A 14,502-nucleotide genomic window follows, 5' to 3' on the forward strand; every position below is an offset into this window, starting at 1 on the left:
TGATATCAGTAAGTGTCACGTCAGCACCCGCGTGTGTTTCTTTTTTGGTGTCGGTAAACGCCATTGTTTCGGTGTCGGTAAACATCGAGTTCCACCCAGTCATCGGTAAATGTCTGGTCATTTTTTGGTGTCGGTAAACGCCATTGTTTCGGTGTCGGTAAACATCGAGTTCCACCCAGTCATCGGTAAATGTCTGGTCATTTTTTTTGGTGTCGGTAAACACCATTGTTTCGGTGTCGGTAAACATCGAGTCTTTCTTTCAGTCATCGGTAAATGTCTGATAAATCCCCAACAGAAATCCCCAGTAGAGTCATCTGTAAATGTCCTACCTGATTTCCAGTTACAAATACTTGTTTGTCTCTCACCAATAAATTTCTCATTCCCAGTCATCGGTAAATGTCTGGTCATTCTTTTTGATGTCGGTAAACATCATCTTTCGATGTCGGTAAACATCGTGTCTCACCCCAGTCATCGGTAAATGTCTGGTCGTTCTTTTTGATGTCGGTAAACATCATCTTTCGATGTCGGTAAACATCGTGTCTCATCCCAGTCATCGGTAAATGTCTGGTTCTTCTTTTAATAAAATCAAAGTCCCCAGAAGTCGTCGGTAAACGTCTTGTCTGGTATCACCATAAAGATTTTATTCCTCCCCAAGCGGAGATGCCATCGGTAAATGGCCTTGATATCGGTAAATATCAAGTTTGCTTTGAAGCCACCATCGGTAAATGGTTTCGCTTTTCAGAAGTTGTTATCCCAGCAGCCATCGGTAAATGGTCTTGCTGAAGTTGATATCGGTAAATATCAAGTTTGCTTTGAAGCCACCATCGGTAAATGGTTTCGCTTTTCAGAAGTTGTTATCCCAGCAGCCATCGGTAAATGGTCTTGCTGAAGTTGATATCGGTAAATATCAAGTTCGCTTTGAAGCCACCATCGGTAAATGGTTTCGCTTTTCAGAAGTTGTTATCCCAGCAGCCATCGGTAAATGGTCTTGCTGAAGTTGATATCGGTAAATATCAAGTTTTAACCATCGGTAAATGGTTTTGTTTTTCAGAAGTCTGTTTTCCCCAGCCGCCATCGGTAAATGGTCGTGCTGAAGTTGATATCGGTAAATATCAAGGTTCCAGTTCTTCAACCATCGGTAAATGGTTTTCGCTTTTCTGAAGTGGTCACGCAGTTGTCATCGGTAAATGACGTGGTTTTCTTTGTATTATATCCAGTCGGTGCAAATTTCTACGGTTCTTTTGTATTCAATCCCTGTTTACCCTGAAAGTCTGACAGCCGTTGCTCTCATCCGTTCGGGTTCCCAGCTGATTGAATAGGGGCAGCTGTAGCACCTCAAATTTGCACCTATCATTGTACATACCATTTCATATTAGGTCATAGCATATCATGTTCCATTGCATAACATTTGCATTGTCCCCAGTTGCCTCGAGAGCAAGCAAGCAAGAATTAGGTCAAACTGATCAGGAGATCAGTCAACCAATCAAGCAAAGGTGTTTCTCAAGGGATCAAAGCCCTAGGGTTTGCCCAACAAGTTCACATGACTTGGAGGTCCATTTGAAGTGTTCAAGTCAAGGGTTGAAGGCTCAAAGGTCATCAGTTCATGCATAGACAATCAGAAACCCTAAACAGTCGACAGTCAGTCAAAGCAGTGGATGGTGGCCATTCTTGTGGAATTTGGGCACCATGATCAATCATCAAGAGTTCATATGTCTTGGGACATCATTTGAAGTCAAGATTTCAAGGAACTAGGGTTTGGAATTCATCAGAAGTGCACAGTCAAGTCCAAAACCCTAGAAAGTCAAAGTTGGTCAACTGTGGTTGATTCTTTGGATTTGATGGATGGAAATGGTTTGAAGGAGCTTATTCATGTCCTAATAGGCCTCATGTGTCATGGCAATTAACATCATGGAAGAATTTGAAGCCAATCAGAAGATTTCCAAAAATAGAAACTGGACCTGTAATTTCAACTGCCAAAAATAGAAACTTCTTGATCCTCAACTTGCATCATGATACAAGCTTCAAATGAATTTTTGCCCAACATGAAAGTTGAAGATCTTGTTCTCCCATTTTCAAAAAGTCCAAGAACACCCAAATCCCATGTGTGGTTGTCAAGATATGATCAAATCATTTTCACCAATTTTGAACTTCAACAAGCCATATCTCTCAAACCATAAGGCCAAATTTGGTGGGGTTTTTTCCTACAAACCACATTTTTCATCCTCTTTCCAAAAATATAAATTTCATTCATCAAAACCCTACCATTCAAAATGGCATTTTTGGACCTTTTGCATTTAAATTCAAAGTTTGACCAAACTTTGACTTTTTGTTTCTTTGACTTTTTCTTGATTTGGCCAATTGGGAAAGGTTTAAAATCACATTTGAAACTTGCCTCAAGTCCTAATTCATGCACATTCCATCACCATACCACAATTTTGGATAAAAATGCAAACTTGGCAATTTTGCAAAATGGCTTCAATAAGTAGAACAAAGGACAGCATTCTGGTACAGACCAAAAACAGCATAAGCAAAGGTCAGTAGCAGCCTTTTGTGAGGCCCAAATCGTGCCAATTCACACCCTCCACTTCATTTGTACAAGTTTGGCCAAATATGCAAATGGCTTCATGAGTGAGAGTACAAGTTAGCAATTCATGTGCAGAGGCAAAACAGCATTTTTGCATAGTCTGTACAGCCTGTCCAAGCCCACTCAAGCAGCAAACACACCCTCCATATCCACTTTGGTACATACTTAGCAAAATACAAATCATGTCATAAAAGTTAATCAAACTTAGCATTCCTTAAACCAGCTCTAAACAGGCATATAAAAGCAATTTTGTTGACAGAATAAACCCTAGAGACAAAAAGCTACAGCCTCCATTGCACAGAAAAACTTCTTTCCTCTCATCTGTCATTTTGGTTCGATTAGCTTTTTTCTGCCAAGACTCCAAGAATTCAAGCAGCCTTTGCTCATTCCATGACCTAGTCACCATCTAGAGCCCTGCTGCAGCAACGTTCATCAGCTGGAAAATCATCATGAGTTCTGTTTTGTCCAAATATACAAACATGGCAAATCGAATGTTGGGGGTTTCCAAGCACTACTGAGCCAAGTTTCTTCAAGCCTTTATCATTATCAACCATTGTGCTCACCTGTTTTTGCTTACAATCACAAAAGGACCACTGCATCTCCATTTCTTCAAAAATAAGTAAGTTTCTCGACCTTCCTTTTTCTCCAAACCATGGTATGCTTCTGGTAGAATACACATCACTGAGTCCATTGCAACTTGTAGCACGTAAATTAGTAGAGTTATGCGTGAGAAATCTGATTTTTAAGTGACATGTCCAAAGTTGTTTCGGTATGTTTCTTTTGTTTTGGTTCGATTTAGTGATGTTGGCTGTTAGAATATGCATGAGTGATGCTTGTTTGTCATTTTGATATGTATCATTTCATTTTTTTGGGCATGATTGTTCTTGATGATTTTGCATAATGATGGTGATACTCTGCTGTTTTAATCCCTTGTCCTGTCCAGAAATCCACTTGTATCGTGTTTTGTGTGTTGGTGTTATGATGTTACATAAGAACATATGCCATGCCATGGTGTGTTTTTGCTCGAAATCTGTTAGATGATGATGAATCATGAACATGGACTTGATGTATGCTGCTGTTACATGAACATAACCCTGCCCAGATTTTCATGCTTATGTTGTGTTGTTGTTATGTCATTGTTTGGCCATGCTGTTGATTGTGCCTGTTTGAAGTTGTCTGTGTGATGATGAACATTGTTGATTACAAATGCCAATGCTGCTGTTGTTGAAACCTTGGCTTTTCCAGAAATCATGTTTTATGAGGATTGTCTATTGTTGTTGCTCATGCTGCTTGAAGTATTTCAATACCATGCTGCTGTTTCGAAACCTACCATGTCCAGAATTTTTTCTCATGATTTTGTTGGTTTGATTGTTAGTTAATATTGCATGATGATGACGTTTCATGGCCCTGATTATTGGTTGATTGCTGTGTTCATGTGCTGTTGATTTAAATGATGAATGATGATGAATACTGTTGCTGTTCTGAAACCCTTTACTTTTTCCAGAAATCCAGCTCATGTATGTTGTTTGCTGTCTGCTATATAAGCATCATGAGTGTGTGTTGCCATGTGGTTTCCGTGTTTTGTTTGATTTCGACATGATGATGAAACTGAAGGATGAAATACTGCTGCTGTTTTGAACCCTGCCACGCCCAGAATTTCTATGATTTATGTTTGTTTGGTTGTTGGTTGATATTGCTTGAAGATCCACTATGCCATTGCCATGTTAGTTGTTGGTTTGCTGGAATTTCAATTGATGATGATGTTGGTGAACCAAATGTTGAAAACCATGCTGTTAATGTCCTGCTGTTATTGCTTGGAACCTTGAACATGCTCAGAAATCCACATTGATTCATGTTCTGTTTGTTTGTGTTAGGATGCCATTTGAGTGTTAATGAATGCTGTTGTATGCTAGTCAAGTTTTTGTGTTGCTGTTGATTGCCATATGCCATGTATGCTGTAAAACCCTAAGGGTTTATGAGAAAAACCAGAAATTTGAGCTCCTTTGGCCAATACACTGTTCCATTGGCTGAGAGCCAATGGGAACATTTCGTTTTCCCTCATCAAAACGCACAGTTTAAGTAAGTGGCGTGCTAATTACAACTTTGCCACTGCGTTGACTTAGTTGACCCTCTTGCCATGCTATTATGCTTCATGTTTCATCAATTATTCATCCAATTTCCATAATTCATTTCTAATTCATTTCAACTCCAAAAATTGTGGGATTTTTTGCATCAAACTCATGAGTGTGTCCTCTATTTTATGGTGAATTTTAATTAATTTTCCATTGGCTGGATTTTTATTGATAATTATTTTCCCAACATGTATGCCAAAATGACACCCTTTGCCATTTCAATTGTGAAATTGTCATGTGGTATCCAATGAGCTTGAAATTTTTTGTGGTGAAACTAGACACATTGACCTTCATTTCCATATAAAGTTTGTGCATTTATCATTTGTGGATTGGGAGTTATGATTTTCTGAAGTTATGTGTTACATTTGGTGCTACATGAATGATATGCATTTTCCCAATTTTTGTTCACATGTTTCCTCTTATCCAATTGACCTCAAATTTTGCATGAATCATCCATCACATGTCTAGTTTGTGTATGAATTTTCCTGAAATTAATCTTGCTGTTTTCCATTTGATTGAGAATTTTCTTCCATACTTGGTCATTTGTTGACTTTTTGTGCTATGCCTTGCCAAATCTTTTGTGAAATTCTCAAATCTTATTGTATGACCATGAAATTTCATATGTGATAACTAGACATCCCAAGCTTTGCATTGGTGTTAATCTCATTCATTTCTCTTCTGTTTTCAAGTTGATATGATTTTTTGAAGTTGACCCTTGTTTGTTGACTTTCACCATGCTTACTTGAATTTGGTTTGACTTCATGATTTTACTTGACTGCCTTCCTCTCATCCAAATGCATTGAAATTTGACATGCTTACCATGTTAGATGTTAGGATTGAGTGTGATTTATTTCATAATTTTGGGATTGTTTGAGTTGACTTTTGAATGAAGTCTTTGCTGTTGACTTTTGTATGCTTCTCTTGCCATGTTTTGACTTCTTTGGTTTATGAAATGACCATGATGCATGATATAATTGTGAATCCAATTGAGAATGCTTCTTGAATGTTTAAACTTGGTTTGGTTTGACTTTTCCTTGCTGCCTTGACTTTTTTTCTTTCATCTTTGACCCTAGGCTAGTCCTAGTGGTCTTCTAAGCTTATATTGAGTTCATCTGTTTCAGGTTAAGCACCAATGCCTTGAGGATCACTCAAATGTGTTTTAGCTTGATTGTTTCATGTGCTAACCCTTGTTTTGTAGGTTGACTCATGTAACTTGAGTCTTTGTGCTTTGCACATTGGTCCCTCTGTGGTTGACTATTGGTTCATTTCCCTTTGATTTTGATTGTTGAGCTGTTTACTAATTGGTTTGACTTTTTCAGGTACTTTAGTTGCTTAAGTTCTCTGAACTTGCTTGCTTTGCTATTTAGCAATTGCTTTGAGGTATAAACCTTTCTTCTTCATGTAGTCTGGAGACCCGGTCTGTTATTTGACCGGGCAAACTGTCTGAAGTCCTCCTTAAGAGGCAATGCCTGTGTTTGTTTAAAATTGTCCCAAGCAGGAAAAGTCCTTCAAGTAAGGCAATTGGTGGAAGGTAGGGATAAGCAATCTATCCCCCACTATTCAGTGTGTCCTCTCTTTGCTCCCATTACATGGTTGAAGCATCGAGATAAAAACCAAGATCTATCGAGTCAATAATGGGGAAAGAGTTCCATCTTTCTGAACTCCCCCACTTTCTATTATTTGATGCTCTCCCTGATTAGGGATAGAAGCAATGAGGCACACCCCTCATCTCCTTTTCATCTGCTTCACCTTAGCCTCTCAATGGCAAGGTTAAGAGCAACACTTACCCTATTCCAGTTGGCCCTAGTGCCTAACCTTTTTGCTTGAGCCTCTTGTACGCATATAGAGTGTGCTTCCTGTGATTGCTTGTTTGCTTTGCCTCTTTAGGTTTAGCTTAGACTTGCCCTTGTGCAAGGTAGGTTGTGCTTGACTTGCTTCCTGTGCAAGTCAAGTATGTGTGGCTTAACCCTTGTGTGAGCCACGTTTAGAGCTGTTCTGCCGAACTACGGCAACTCTAATTCACATGTTCAGATGAGATACGTAGGCACGAGACGCGATGTCTTGCCGAGTTTGACTAACCACTAACACTAATTCTTTTCTCTCGCCCTCGTTGCGATTGAGACCTCCCTTTCTCTTGCCCTAGTTGCAATCGAGACCCTTGCTTCCTGTGCAAGTCGTGTCTAGGATAGGTTGGCCCTTGTGCCATTTAGCTAGAAACCATAACTTAGGGTTGATTTTGCATGACAACATCTAGGCTCGAGTCGTAGTCTCCCTAGTGTTGTGTCTCCCTCTGTTATCTGGTTAGGCTAGATCCTTTATCCCTGCGTAGGGGAACTACATCGCCCTGATCTTCACACCAGATGAAGTATGTAGGCAGGAGATTGAGCTGATCTCTCCGGGCGCCTTTTCTTTTCTTTTGTGTTTGTTTGACAGTTGTAGGCTGAGTCCCAGACTCCCTATCTATCTGTTGTGCGTTTAGGTTCGGATGCTGACATAAGTCCAGTGATTGGCAGTCGGGCTCCACGTTTGCCTGTGTGTCTTGTTTTGCTTGTGTGTGTGTCAGCCGAGCTACGAATGCTCTGATTCTTCTCTCGTCCGAGAAGATACGTATGCATAGGATGCGACATCCTAGCGAGCATGTGTCGTCTCCCCAGTCCGAACTACTTCGACTCTGATGTCTATGCCTGATAGACTAAGTAGGCTCAGGATGCGACATCCTGCCGAGTCAGTTTCAGTCAGTTTCTTTTGTCTCTTTCCAGCCAGTGTGTGTGAGTTTGAGCAGTGTTTAGCAACCATATTCCTTCCTTTTGTGCGTGGATCCCGTAGAGTACTACGGATGCGTAGGGTGCCTAACACCTTCCCTTCGCATAACCGACTCCCGAACCCTTTCTCTTTGGTCGCGAGACCATGTTCTTTCCTAGGTTTACTCTGAGCGTTTCCTTTCCCTCCTTTGGGATAAATAACGCACGGTGGCGGCTCTGTTGTTTCTTTCTTTTCCCGCCGGTTTTTCGCGCGATGCGACAGCTGCCAATCCTAAGGAATCAACACTACTATTGCCATTATCTTCAAATATCTCATCTTCTGCTGTTGAGACAGAAACGACTGGATTGATCTTTATCTGTTTGAACTTGATTTAGGTAGCACCATCAGTTGAAGTTACATGAGTGATCCAAACGAGACATAGTCATACGCTTTAATCCCTAACTTTTGTCTGGATTGCCCTTTCAGGTTTTCAATCCACCGGGATACCCTTTTTTGCCCAAGCCGCCTTTTCAGGTTTTCGACTTGCCGGGTGTACATTTTTTTTATATATATCCCTAATTTTTGCCCGAACCCTTTTGGTTTGCCGGGATGCCCTTATTTTTGCCTAGGCCAGTCAACCTAGCGGGTCTCTTTTTATGCGTAGTATTTTTTAACTATGTCTGCGTTTACAGGCTGTGGAAAGTCTTCACCATCCATAGTAGTAAGCATCATGGCACCTCCTGAGAATACTCTTTTGACCACAAATGGTCCTTCATATGTAGGAGTCCACTTGCCCCTAGGATCACCCTGTGGTAGTATGATACGCTTGATTACCAAGTCACCAGCCTGATATACCTTTGGCTTAACCTTCTTATTGAAAGCTTTGATCATCCGTTTCTGGTACATCTGACCATGACAAACAGCTGCCAACCTCTTCTCATCAATCAAATTTATCTGGTCGAGTCGAGTCTGAATCCACTCATCTTCATCCAAGCCTGCATCCTTCATGATTCTTAAGGAAGGGATCTGAACTTCAATGGGCAGAACTGCTTCCATACCATAGACTAAGGAGAATGGGGTTGCCCCTGTTGAAGTACGTATTGTAGTACGATAACCATGAAGAGCAAATGGTAACATCTCGTTCCAATCCTTGTAAGTAACAGTCATCTTCTGTAGAATCTTCTTAATGTTCTTATTAGCAGCTTCTACTGCCCCATTCATCTTCGGACGATACGGAGAAGAGTTGTGATGCTTAATCTTGAACTGTATGCAGAGATCAGTAATCATGGTATTGTTCAGATTAGAGCCATTGTCTGTGATAATCCTTTCAGGGATGCCATACCTACATATGAGATTATTCTTAATGAATCGAGCCACAACATTCTTGGTAACAGATGCGAATGAGGCTGCCTCTACCCACTTTGTAAAGTAATCAATAGCAACTAGGATGAAACGATGCCCATTAGAAGCAGTAGGCTTGATCTCACCAATCATATCAATGCCCCACATGGCAAAAGGCCAAGGAGCAGTCAACACATTTAATGGAGCCGGAGGTATATTCACTTTATCAGCATAGATTTGACACTTGTGACATGTCCTGGAATGTTGATAGCAGTCAGCTTCCATGGTAGACCAATAGTATCCTGCTCTCAATATCTTCTTTGCCATAGTATGACCACTAGAATGAGTGCCAAAAATCCCATCATGCATGTCTTCCATAATCTCTGTTGCTTCCTTCTTATCCACACAACGAAGCAAAGTTGAATCATGATTGCGTTTGTACAAAATTCCATTACTCAAGAAGAACTTAGCAGAAAACCTCCTCAGAAACTTCTTATCTTTGACAGATGCCCCTTCAGGGAACTCCTGAGTTTCAAGATATCTTTTTACTTCATAGAACCAAGGCTTTTCCTCTCCTCCTTCAGTATCAATCTCATTGCAGTATGCAGGCTTCTCAAATCTATCAATAGTAATCTTGGGAGCTTCATCATCCCAGCTAATCTCAAACATAGATGCCATGGTGGCTAATGCATCTGCCAACTGATTCTCTCCTCGTGGAATGTGTCCAAAGGTAATCTCTTCAAAATGTGGGATCAAAGACAGCACATGCTCTCTATAGGGAATAAGATTTTCATGCTTGGTATCCCAATCTCCTTTAATCTGACTCACTACCAGGGCTGAATCTCCATATACGTCCAGGAACTGAATTTTCATATCAATGGCAGCTTTGATGCCCAGGATACATGCCTCATGCTCAGCCATGTTATTGGTACAATAGAAACAAAGTCTTGCAGTAATCGAGGTATGACAACCTTCAGGGGAAATGATCACAACACCAACACCATTACCAAGTGCATTAGAAGCTCCATCAAAAACCATAGTCCATCGGGATCCTTGTTCAGGTCCGTCATATTGTCCAGGTTCTTTGGTAATAATCATAATGTCTTCATCGGGGAATTCAAAACTCGTTGACTGATAATCATCCACTGCCTGATGAGTCAAATGATCAGCTACAACACTTCCTTTAATGGCCTTCTGAGTAGTGTACTGTATATCATATTCTGTTAAGATCATTTGCCATCTCGCTATTCGTCCGGAGAGAGCAGGTTTCTCGAATATGTACTTGATTGGATCCATCTTCGAAATCAATAAGGTAGTATGAGTCAACATATACTGTCTTAGTCGGCGAGCAGCCCATGCCAAAGCGCAGCAAGTTTTCTCGAGCAGTGAGTATCTTGTTTCACAGTCGGTAAACTTTTTGCTAAGGTAGTATATTGCCTGTTCTTTTCGACCAGACTCGTCATGTTGCCCCAACACACACCCCATTGAGTTGTCTAATACTGTTAAGTACATAATCAAGGGTCTTCCATCAACTGGTGGCATCAAAATTGGAGGTTCTAGGAGATATCTCTTGATTTCATCAAAGGTTTGTCTGGCACTCATCATTCCACTCCATTACCTGATCTTTCTTTAACAACTTGAAGATTGGGTTCACAGGTAGCAGTTAATTGGGAAATAAATCTTGCAATGTAATTCAATCGTCCCAAGAAACCTCTAACTTCCTTCTCAGTACGGGGAGCTGGCATCTCTTGTATAGCTTTCACTTTTGCAGGGTCTACTTCAATACCTTTCCCACTGACAATGAAACCCAGGAGTTTACCAGACCTAACTCCAAAAGTACACTTGTTTGGGTTCAATCTCAATTTGTATTTCTTCAACCTTTCAAACAACTTATGCAGATGATCAAGGTGTTGCTCTTCATTCTGGGACCTGGCTATCATATCATCCACATATACCTCTATCTCATGATGAATCATATCGTGAAACAAAGCCACCATAGCACGCTGATATGTTGCCCCGGCATTCTTCAAACCAAATGGCATCACTTTATAGCAAAAGGTACCCCACTGTGTAACAAATGTAGTCTTCTCCATATCTTCAGGTGCCATCTTGATTTGATTGTAACCAGAGAAACCATCCATGAAAGAGAATACTTTATGCTGAGCAGTGTTGTCTACCAGAACATCAATATGAGGCAGTGGAAAGTCATCTTTGGGGCTGGCCTTATTCAAATCCCTGTAGTCTACACACATACGTACTTTACCATCTTTCTTAGGTACCGGTACCACATTTGCAACCCATTGAGGATAAGAAGTCACAGCTAAGAACCCTGCATCAAATTGTTTCATTACCTCTGCTTTAATCTTTTCTGACATTTCAGGACGCATGCGACGAACCTTCTGCTTCTTTGGACGACAATCTTCTTTTACCGGTAAACGGTGAACCACAATGTCCGTATCCAACCCTGGCATATCTTCATAGTGTAACACCCCAAAATTTGCCCTCCTCACTCATGCATTCATTTTTTAGGTCATTTAGCATTTCATACCACATTGCATCATGTCAATCGGGATTAGCTCCAAGAAGCTCGGACATCATCCAGGACCCTTTGTGAGTTTTATTCAAATGGTCAGTCAACACAAGGAAAAGACTTGAGGTACTACCAACAGGGCCAGATGAGGCCTATTCACCGTGCAAATCGCCAAGCTGGAAGAAGCGAGAATCTGCCGCTGAGCTGTCATGCTCGCTAGGCGAGCAAATGCTTCGCCTAGCGAAGAGTACTGTCATGCTCGCTAGGCGAGCAAATCCTTCGCTAGGTGAAGGACGCGCATTTCAGAAATATCAGAAAGTTTTGGGCTTGAGCTGTCCTCATTCAAAGCCCACAAGCTGCGAAATTTGGTCTATAAATACCAGAGTAGCTGAACACTGGCTGGACAGAAAAGACCAGAGACTGGGGAAGGAGACCTAGGAACTACTCTACAGAAACCTTCAGGCAGCTATGAGAAGTTCACTCCGCCTCACACGAACCCTAGTGCTACTTTGCAGATCCGGCCGCACCATTCAATCCTAATCAGTCTCTCTCATCAGGTATGCCTTTGTTCCTACTACTTTACGCCTCGAATTTGAATATTGTGAATATATGAGGTAACATCTGGTTTTGCCCACGGGTTTATATTTGTGTATGAATATGTATAACAATATCTTGAATGTTTTAATCATTTTCGTTTATGAGTTGGATACCACAGGGTTTCGGATCATAGAAATCGAACTGTTATCAAGGAGGAATCCAAAACCCGCAGGCCTTCGCTAGCCGCTTCGCTAGGCGAGCCTGTAGCGAAGCTTCGCTAAGCCTTCGCTAGGCGAAGCAGTCGCGAACGTGACAGTATCTGCTTTTTGTTCTGTTTTGTTCTAACCTGTTTTTTGGTGTTGTCGTGCCATTGTTTTCCCGGGATCTCACCTTGTTTGTCTAACCTTTTTGTCGAGTTTTGTGAGGACTCATACACTCTTGCAGGGATACCATTCGGAGGTTTATTCTGACTACTCGTATTGACTGATTTTCTTTGATGGTCTAGCTGGAGAGATCTCAGGGTTGCTAATCTCTTAGTTGCTGAAACTTCGGATCTTTATCCGTGTGGTAATTTTTTCCCTTTCTCGTACTTTATCGCTTTCTTAGCTGGAAGACCTCGATAGGAGGCAATGTTTGAGCCCCTTGGTGGCATTTTACTTTGAGATACATGTTTTGTGTTTTGTATTCGTATCCCCACAGGTAGCGCGGTTCCTTCGTCAAGGACTGCCTGTTTGCCCTCGAGCATCCCAAACCCTAAAAACCATAATACACGTTTACTCCTTCTACTACAGGCGAGTAAGTCTCCAAAGGTCGAGCATCTGGTAGATTGCGTAGTGACGCTGTTCGTCCAAAACCCAATCCATAACCCCGTAGTTAGCTGAACTACGGCTTGCTCTGATTCTCATTCCAGATGAGATACGTAGGCATAAGACGCGATGTCTTAGCGAGCACACTAACCCCCAACCCATAGGTCAGCCGAGCTACGAAGACTCTGATTCTCATATTCAAATGAGATACGTATGCAGTGGATGCGACATCCGCGCGAGTCATTTCTCTTAACCTTTTAGTAAATAAACACATTAGGTAAACCCACACCCTTTAGACGAAAACCACAAAAGTGGATCCCGTAGAGTACTACGGATGCGTAGGGGTGCTAATACCTTCCCTTCGCATAACCGACTCCCGAACCCAAGATTTGGTTGCGAGACCCCGTCTTGTCCTTTCCTTTTTTCAGGTTTACTTCGAGCGTTTCCTTTCCCTCCTTTGGGATGAATAACGCACGGTGGCGACTCTTCTGTCTTTTTTTCTTTCGCCGGTTGTTTTCTCGCACACTGTATTTTTCAGGTTGCGACAGCTGGCGACTCCACTGGGGACCCTAAGAAGTTGACCTCTTGCTGGTCCATCTTCCCTAAGCGAGTCCCTCCTAGCTTGTGTGATTTTCTTGTTTAGTGGGTGTTCATGCTTTTGTATATTTTATTTACTTACTTGCTTGCATTCATCTGCTGTATCTGTTGGAGCTGTTGTTTGTTTGTTGGGATGGGATGTTCTACGAGAGATAAGCCCATTACCCAGGCTTGAGTGTACACACAGGTTTTAGAATGGATGATCATGAGGCTTGCGTGGCATGTTGCTACGTTAAGTCGTTCGTGAAGAACCACACCCAGACGAGGTTTCTCTTGGATATATTATGTCCTACGGATGTTCCGTAACGACATGATGTTCCTTTAGAAATTGTCGACTCTGGTGACCATTTCCCGAGAACTCAGTCGAGGCCTCTCCTCCGAGACGTGATTATGTTAGCTCTGGTGGGCGCATTCTCGCCGATCAACCCGAGGACCCCGAGACTGGGAACTTGCTTTAGGATGTCCTGTTGAGGGGAGTCAGTGGAGGTCTTTTATCCCGTAATAATACCAAACCTTCAGTGGTAAACGTATTATTCGCGACTGAAGGACTGAAGTTGACGAACTTCTGTTCTTAGAACCTACCAGTGAGGGGCGGGCTAAATTCAGGAAACCTTAACCTCCAACCAACCCGGTTTTCTGGAGCAGAGCTTTGATCTTGTATTATATTCCTCAGTGGTTCTCTCTTCAGACAGTGTAACCCGACAGATGTTCAAGCAGATACAACAATCCTGATTGACATGCCACTGCATTGCATTCACATCATCACATCATTTGCATTCATATCATTTAACACATGTTTATCTATTCCCAGGGGTTCATATCTTCTTCTTGATTCTAGTCGGGGTTTTCTTCTTACACTGTTTATCAAATGTGAGACTGGAATCAAGGGGGTAGAATGCCTTTTGGAATTGATAAACATGTCATTGCATTTGCATAGTCATCCGCATGTCTTGCATAACAGGTACCGCCACAGTGTTCTCAGTTGTTTGGTGTCCCACTAGCAGGATAGCTGACTCAGGCATTCACCGATACGGTACCCGAAGGAACCACCAGAGAGCAATGGAAGATGTACAAGTAGAGTTGGCTGAGATGAGGATCCGCATGAATCAATTCATGGATTTGGTTCAAGGGGTGGCTCAAGGACAGCAGGAGCTTAGATTGTTGGTACAGAGGGATCCCCCTATTACTCAACCGGAGACGTTGGCTGATCCTCCAGCTGGAGAGGCTAATGGT

Source organism: Lathyrus oleraceus, chromosome 4 (assembly GCF_024323335.1).
Source record: "Lathyrus oleraceus cultivar Zhongwan6 chromosome 4, CAAS_Psat_ZW6_1.0, whole genome shotgun sequence".
In the NCBI taxonomy this organism is placed as follows: domain Eukaryota; kingdom Viridiplantae; phylum Streptophyta; class Magnoliopsida; order Fabales; family Fabaceae; genus Lathyrus; species Lathyrus oleraceus.